Source organism: Colobus angolensis, unplaced genomic scaffold, assembly GCF_000951035.1.
Source record: "Colobus angolensis palliatus isolate OR3802 unplaced genomic scaffold, Cang.pa_1.0 Scaffold681, whole genome shotgun sequence".
NCBI classification, from domain to species: domain Eukaryota; kingdom Metazoa; phylum Chordata; class Mammalia; order Primates; family Cercopithecidae; genus Colobus; species Colobus angolensis.
Window position 1 is genome coordinate 691016 of NW_012120499.1, and position 8425 is coordinate 699440.

An 8425-nucleotide genomic window follows, 5' to 3' on the forward strand; every position below is an offset into this window, starting at 1 on the left:
ATTTTTAAAATTCTGCAGTAAACATGGAAGTATAGCTCTCCTCAAGATACTGATTTTATTTCCTTTAGATATATACACAGAAGTGGAATTGTTGGATCATATGGTAGTTGTATTTTTAATATTTGAGGAAACTTCATACTCTTTTCCACAATAGCTATCCCAAAGTACATTCCGACCAACAGTGTACAAGAGTTCTCTCTTCTTCAAACCCTCATGAATATTTGTCATTTTTTGACTTTTTGATAACAATTGTCTTAACACATATGAAGAGATATCTCCTTGTGGTTTTAATTTGCATTTCTCTGATGATTCATATTGTTGAGAATCTTTTCATATATTCACTAGCAATTTTCATGTCTTCTCTGGAAAAATGTCTATTCAATGTAAGTCTCTTATTTTGAAGTGAGTGAGTTCTTAATGTATTTTGGATATTAACTCCTTATCAGCTATATGTTTTACAAATATTTTCTCCCATTTCATGCTTTACACTTTCATTTTGTGAATTGTATCCCTTGATGTGCAGAAGCTTTTCAGTTTGGTATAGTCCCACTTGTTTATTTTGCTTTTTATTACCTATGTGTCATATTGAAAATAATCATTGCCATATTCAAAATAATCATTTTTTTGGTGTCATATTCAAAATAATCATTGCCAAGTCTAGTGTCAAGGAGTGTTTTGTTTTGTTTTTGTTTTTGTTTTTTACATTTTCTTCTAGGAGTTTCACAGTTTCAGGTCATATGCTCATGTCAATAGATGCAGAGAAAGCATTGAAAAAATTCAACATTCTTTCATAATAAAAATCCAACATATTAGATACAGAGAGAATATATCTGAGCACAATACAGACCACACATCATAAGTTCACAGTTACAATCATACTCAACTGTGAAAAACTGAAATATTTTCCTCTACAATCAGGGACAAGATGAGGGTAACCACTCTCTCCACTTCTAGCAAGATAATACTGTAGGAGGTCTGAGACAATGCACACAAGTGAATGAAGAACAATAGCAAAGTGAAAGAAAATTAAAATTTGTAAATAGGCAACTGATAAGAATCATTCAAATAAATGTAAGCAATGTGTGTATGCCTCAATGAGATAATAGGAAATTGTCCTGGAAAGCCAATAAGTAGCCATTCAAAAGTCAGGCAAAGAGAGCATTATGGGGATTGTGTGAGAGGGAGGGGATTCAGGCTTCCTGATAAGCAGTATCCAGGAGCCTTGTTGTTCTCAACAGAAAATTGTCCAAAAGCATTGAACTTAAAGAGGTCAGAATTTTAGTTCAAATGAAGATTTGGAGAAGCAGAAGAAGATCACTATGAAAAGAAATACATAAATTCTCTATTTTTAAAATTTGTAATAAAGAAACACCTTTGATATAATCTACGAATGCATTGACTTATGAGTAAAGATAAACACGTAAAAACTCTGCAGCTAATTTAGAACTTTGTTTCTACTAATCTCTGAGATATGTTTCTGTATGGGGTGGGAAGGGGAAGCGATGCATCTTATAATGTTTTAATAAGACAGCACCTGTTTGCATTAAGTTCTTCATGGTACATACTACCTGTAGGTGAACACAGCTGTCTTTCCCCATGAAGAAACATCTGTGATATTGCTATTGTCTATCCTATGAAATACCTATAAAGAGACAAAATTATGTATAAAGATCATTTCAACACAATGTAAAGGTGATGAGAGAGTTTAAAAAATACAGCAGTAACACTAAATTCCAAGCTGTTCTCTGGATGGGGATTGCTTCTGAAACATCATCAGCCTGAGCTGAGGTTTACCTGACAAAATGTTACATATAAAAGTTAATTCTAATTTGTTAAACTCTCTTCATGAGAGAGTAACAAAATTCATGAGATTAAATATTCTACCCAGACATCTATTAGCTACTTATTCTTCAATATTAGGAATCTCCACCTCCTTTAATCTCCCTGTGGTTGTATCTCATAGCAAGCTTTCTCCTCTGGGTAGAAAGTGGCTTATATGATAAAACTAAAATGAGGTGCTCTATTCATCAATATATGCCCCAAAATAGAACCTTGTTTCTGTTAAGTTCTGAGATATATCACAAAATGCTAAACTTAAAATTCATAACTATTTGGATATTTTCATATATTTGGTTTTTGTCATCAGACTTTGAAATTATCAGAATTTTAGAACTAAAATATCAAGTCATAAAAGTCTCTAAAACATATGTTTTATATGACATATACATATGCTATATATAAATATAAAACATATTTATTAGTGTGTACTCAAGTATGCCACAATACCAGGAAGTGGGTTTGAATATCACATGTAACTTTTTGTCTTTCACAGTTTAGAAGATAGCTTTCCTTTAGTTAAAAATAAATAGTTTATTTAAAGTTTATTAGAAGTTGGTTAATGGGACCAATGAAGGAAAATTTGCACGTGTAGATTATGCTATAAGGTTTTCTTTTTCACCAGTTCTTCAACATTCTTGGTGCCATTTTTGATACATATGTTTCACTGAAGGTTCTACTGAATTGTGATAAATAGTAGTAATAAAAAGAATTACTAATATCTTAGTACATTACACTGCTTCTAGCCCTTAAGGAAAAACAAACAAACAAACAAAAAAAACATGACATAGAAACTATCCAAGCTTGAATAACATTATTTTCTTCTGCATTTCTCAAAATTGGTAAAATACGTTTTCTTTACCCAAATCCCTTTGAGATAGCATAAAAATAATTACATGGAAATGGAAAACATTTTTATCCAGGAAAATTATAATCAACCAATGACAACAGCATAACTTTACAAAAATAGAAATGAGCTAGTTCTCAGCAGAACTGGTTTTGGCCATTAAACTTAACTCATGTAACCTTTCTGGGTTTCAGTTTTCTCCTATGTAAATAGGCAAGGTTATATTCACTTTCATCTCCCTTCTTGGGTGTGCTGAGAATCAAATGATTAGCATAATAGGTATAAAAGTTTTTGAGAAAATTCAAACTTTGATGATAAAAGTTAAGATAATGCTGCACAGTCAAGACATGACAGAAATGTCAACAGAGGCTGAGCCTTCTTTCCATTCAATGCAGGGGACCACAGAAGGATGATCATACCGAGCATGCACAATGAGAAATTCTGATGAAAAGCCCTTAAAAATACCCACCCTCCAAGACAACTCTTTTCTATTCGTAATGAAATCTGGCCAATAGAATGGGAGGTAATTAATCAGTGTCTGCCCTTACTGTAAATGAAGAACAGAATGAGCAATAATAGCACTGTGTGGAGTAATTACTAAGAATATTAAAGAGGTAAGAATGGCTTGGCTCACAGTCTTACAAAAATTCAGTCAATGAATCTGAAGAAAAATATTCCCTCAATGATCATTTACAATCATTTGACTAAAAGCAAGGAGATTAATATCTATTTATTGTGATTTGAAAGACAAGGAAAAGTCACAAAACAACTTTGATCATACAGTAAATAAAATTTTAATTATAACTTCTTAATAACCTTTATAAAGGAGTCATGTTTAATCCTCAAGGTATGCAAATATTTTCAAAGATTTCTATGAAAGTATAGCCAGCTGATCTATAAATATAGGCTTTCTTTACGTAAAGTAAAAACTGCAATTGCTATATTTTCCAACTTATATTCAAGAGTTGTTCATTGAGGACTTCCTCTGGAATTCCTACAAAAAAATACATATTTAACCTTTTTCTAACGTAACTACTATTTGACTCTTTTCCACAACAGAATAGCAATATCTGGGGGATATTCATAATTTTTATATTTGAGGGTTGGTACATACATGAAACATGTATATTTAATGAATTCCATGTTGCCAAATTTTGATAAGCAAATTACATTAGATACTTCACTCAATTCAACACATATTTTCTGAGTAGAAAATTCATACAAAAACGCTTAGAAAGGTACTAGATAGATACAAAAATGGAAAGGTCAGTCTCTGCCCTCAGAAGACTTTTCAAGAAGTATAATGCATATATACATATAAAGACAACAATAAAATTGTCAGGCCTCTGAGCCCAAGCCAAGCCATCACACCCCCCGTGAATTGGCACCTTGATGGCCTGAAGTAACTGAAGAATCACAAAAGAAGTGAAAATGCCCTGCCCCACCTTAACTGAAAACATTCCACCACAAAAGAAGTGAAAATGGCCAGTCCTTGCCTTAAGCGATGACATTACCTTGTGAAAGTCCGTTTCCTGGCTCATCCTGGCCCAAAAAGCTCCCGCAATGAGCACCGTGTGACCCCCACTCATGGTCGCCAGAGAACAACCCCCCTTTGACTGTAATTTTCCTTTATCTACCCAAATCCTATACCGGCCTCACCCTTATCTCCCTTCGCTGACTCTCTTTTCAGACTCAGCCCGCCTGCACCCAGGTGATTAAAAAGCTTTATTGCTCACACAAAGCCTATTTGGTGGTCTCTTCACAGGGATGACAATAATGACAGGATAAAGTAACATTAGTAAAAATAGAGATTAAACGTCTATTGTGGGAGGAAGAGTTACCGTAAATATGTGGTATTTGTAATTGGATAAAAAAATAGCAATAACTTAGATTTTATTGGTAACAAACAGGCATTCAGAATAGACATGGACACATACACAATATTTGAGAATCAACAAATAGTTCTATTTTGTTGCCTAAAAGAATTTGGGTGACACTGGAACAAAAAAGAGAAAAGTTTACTTTCAGAACACTAGGTGGAGAAGAGTCCAGAGGCAGAACTTGTAGCTAGGAAGCTATTGCACTGGATTTGTTTAAAGATCCTGAGAATTTCATGTAAGGAGATGGTGTAGATAAATGGGGTGATGACAATTTATTAACAATTTATTAACTATAAGGTTTAAAGAAAGACAATGCCTGCAAAACTGATGCCAGTGTTTTCAGCTAGGTGTCAGAAACAGAAATGGGAAACAGATGTGAGACTGAAAAATAGTGGGAGTACACTGAAATTTAGGTTCTAGCAAGATAGCCATCTTTTGATAATTTCATGTATGTATGTATTACAATATTCCAAAATGTATTCCTCCATAAAAGCAAAAAATAAACTGGAATTCCTGCTTAAGTCAAAATTTTTGGAACTCTATAAACTAAAACTTATACCAGCCATGGGAATGCATAATCAAAAAAAACCCTCAATAAATAAATTAATCCATAAATAATTTATGAAAATCTCAGTAAGAAAAAAGAGTTTAACTTACCCTGTTCCCACTCCCACTCTCAGTTCAGTGGTTACCTTGAAGGTAACAATCATATTCCTGATACAGGTATTGGTGCCCAACGTTGCAGAATGAAACTTATCTCCCAAGAATTGTGCCAGTGTGCTTTGACCTATTTGTTGGCTCAAAAGACAACATCCAAAGGACTGGTCTTTGGTCTACCTCAGAACAGTCTCAGTGAGGCAGCTGTTCAGGAGACATTTGTCTAAAACCTTTAAGAGGCAAATGTATTAGTCATTACTGCCTGGGATGGTGGCTAATTGTGGGGAAAAACAATAGACCAAACAAAAATCTTGAAGGAAAGCTGCGGAATACACTTCCTTGGGGATTAGGGCTTTGAAATTCTCCAAAACGTTATGGGACTCTAGAAAGCCATGAACACATAAAGATATGCACATGCTTAGGAAAGGTCTGAAAATGCCCTAAGCTCTTATGTCTGGGAGGCATTTAAGCTTTGTGGAAATCAGAAGTAAAAGGTCAGACAGACTTGTAAACTACCTAGCTGTGTCTCAAAGGCATGTGTGAACACTCACAAAGTCCATGTTCAGAAACTGGGACACATTTTTTTCAGTCCCAGACACTTAAGAAAACTTCTGGTGAACCCTAGCTAACAACAGAGCTAATGAAACAGATACTTCAATAGTCACACATATCAAAGAATATATACACTATAAAATTAGTTCAATAAAGTTACTAAAAAGGCACCACATCTACAAGAAGCAACAACTACAAACCCTGAAAGAAAGATAATGTTCTCCAAAAATTAGCACATTATAATACATACAATGTTCTATTTTCAACAAAATTTCTAAGAAACACACAAAAAAGTAGTATGGTTTCTACATGGGAAAATTCAAAATCTATAAAAACTCTTCCTAAGAAAGATCAGATACTGAAGTTACTAAATTAAGACTTTAAACCAACTATTTTTAAAAATGCTCAAAAGATGTGCAAATAACCAAAAATTACCATGAGGAAACTTTCTTACCAAGTAAGGAAAATAAATAAAGATACATAATTTTTAAAAATGAACCAAATTCTGGAGGCAAAAATTACAAAACTGAAATGGAAAAAAGAACACTAGAGAGGGGGCGCCCAAGATGGCTGAATAGGAACAGCTCCAGCCTCCAGCTCCCAGCATGAGCGATACAGAAGACGGGTGATTTCTGCATTTCCAACTGAAGTACCGGGTTCATCTCACTGGAGCGTGTCGGAGAGTTGGTGCTGGTCAGCGTGTGCAGCCCAACCAGTGAGAGCTGAAGCAGGGCAAGGCATCGCCTCACCTGGGAAGTGCAAGGGGAAAGGGAATTCCTTTTCCTAGACAAGGGAAACTGAGACACACAACACCTGGAAAATTGGGTAACTCCCACCCTAATACTGTGCTTTACCAAGGGTCTTAGCAAATGGCACACCAGGAGATTATATCCTACACCTGGCCCAGAGAGTCCCATGGACATGGAGCCTCCCTCATTGCTAGCACAGCACTCTGAGATCTAACTGCAAGGCGGCAACGAGGCTGGGGGACAAGCACCCACCATTACTGAGGCTTAAGTAGGTAAACAAAGCCACCAGGAAGTTCGAACTGGGTGGAGCCCACCACAGCTCAAGGAGACCTGCCTGCCTCTGTAGACTCCACCTCTGGGGACAGGGCATAACTAAACAAAAAGCAGCAGAAACCTCTGCAGATGTAAATGTCCCTGTCTGACAGCTTTGAAGAGAGAAGTGGTTCTCACAGCATGGAGGCTGAGATCTGAGAACAGACAGACTGCCTGCTCAAGCGGGTCCCTGACCCCTGAGTAGCCTAACTTGGAGACATCCCCCACTAGGTGCAGACCTGCACCTCACACCTCACATGGCTGGGTACACCTCTGACACGAAGCTTCCAGAGCAACAATCAGACAGCAACACTCGCTGTTCATCAATATTCTATCTTCTGCAGCCTCCGCTGATGATGCCCAGGCAAACGGTCTGGAGTGGACCTCAAGCAAACTCCAACAGACCTGCAGCTGAGGGTCCTGACTGTTATAAGGAAAACTAGCAAACAGAAAGGAAACTCACACCAAAACCCTGTCAGTACATCACCATCATCAAAGACCAAAGGCAGATAAAACCACAAAGATGGGGAAAAAGCAGGGCAGAAAAGCTGGAAATTCAAAAAATCAAAGCACATCTCCCCCTCCAAAGGAACTCAGCTCATCGTCAGCAACAGAACAAAGCTGAACAGAGAATGACTTTGATAAGTTGAGAGAAGAAGGTTTCAGTCAATCAAACTTCTCAGAGCTAAAGGAGGAACTACATACCCAGTGCAAAGAAGCTAAAAACCTTGAAAAAAGAATGGATGAATGGATAACTAGAATAATCAGTGCAGAGAAGACTATAAAAGAACTGATAGAGATGAAAACCATGACACAAGAACTACGTGATAAATGCACAAGCTTCAGTAACCGATTCGATCACCAGGAAGAAAGAGTATCAGTGATTAAAGATCAAGTGAATGAAATGAAGCGGGAAAAGAAGTGTAGAGAAAAAAGAGTAAAAAGAAATGAACAAAACTTCCAAGAAATATGGGATTATGTGAAAAGACCAAATCTACATCTGATTGATGTGCCTGAAAGTGAGGGGGAAAATGGAACCAAGCTGGAAAACACTCTGCAGGATATCATCCAGGAGAACTCCCCCAGTCTAGTAAGGTAGGCCAACATTCAAATTCAGGAAATACAGAGAACGCCACAAAGATACTCCTCGAGAAGAGCAACTCCAAGACACGTAATTGTCAGATTCACCAAAGTTGAAATGAAGGAAAAAATGTTAAGCGCAGCCAGAGAGAAAGGTCGGGTTACCCACAAAGGGAAGCCCATCAGACTAACAGAAGATTTCTCAGCAGAAACTCTCCAAGCCAGAAGAGAGTGGGGGCCAATACTCAACATTCTTAAGGAAAAGAATTTTCAACCCAAAATTTCATATCCAGTCAAACTAAATTTCATAACGGAAGGAGAAATAAAATCCTTTACAGACAAGCAAATGCTTGGAGATTTTGTCACCACCAGGCCTGCCCTACAAGAGATCCTAAAGGAAGCACTAAACACAGAAAAGAACAACCGGTACCAGCCATTGCAAAAACATGCCAAAATGTAAAGACCATCGATGCTAGGAAGAAACTGCATCAACTAACGAGCAAAATAACCAG